This window comes from Meleagris gallopavo, chromosome 21 (assembly GCF_000146605.3).
Source record: "Meleagris gallopavo isolate NT-WF06-2002-E0010 breed Aviagen turkey brand Nicholas breeding stock chromosome 21, Turkey_5.1, whole genome shotgun sequence".
Taxonomy (NCBI): Eukaryota; Metazoa; Chordata; class Aves; order Galliformes; family Phasianidae; genus Meleagris; species Meleagris gallopavo.
The window spans coordinates 7,141,474-7,141,962 of record NC_015031.2 but is presented as its reverse complement, the minus strand read 5'-3'; positions in this window follow the sequence as shown (position 1 = coordinate 7,141,962).

The following is a 489-nucleotide window of genomic DNA, read 5'->3' as shown; positions in this document are numbered from 1 at the left end:
AGAATGCTCCTAAGCTCCTTACTCCCCACCCATCAGCCTGGCATGTCCCCTGCTAATGTCACCCCAGTGGGTTGTTCTGCTGCCTCCCTACTCAAAGTGGAACCTGAACACAGGTCACCTGGAACAGCAGAGTAAACTGCTGCATCTTTCCTGTCTGGATTATGGAAACAGGATGGGCAGGGAATCACAGTGCAGTTATTGCAGCAGATTTTCCTTTAATGTACTGGACAACTGGCAGATCAACCTCTCTGCTGTGCTGTGCATGGTATTACACTACGTGTTCCTGGATGTATTTTGCTTATGGGAAATATCAAAATGTCAACCATTGTTTCTGTTAAAGGTCTTTAATGATATTGCATTTTAGACTTGTAATGAAACATGGTGCTCAGTGCAGTTTGTAATGCATCTCATTAAACACATTAATAACATGCGTTTTACTGAAAGGTCAGCTTAGTATTGCTGGGAGTTTGCCTTCTTTTCCTTAATCAC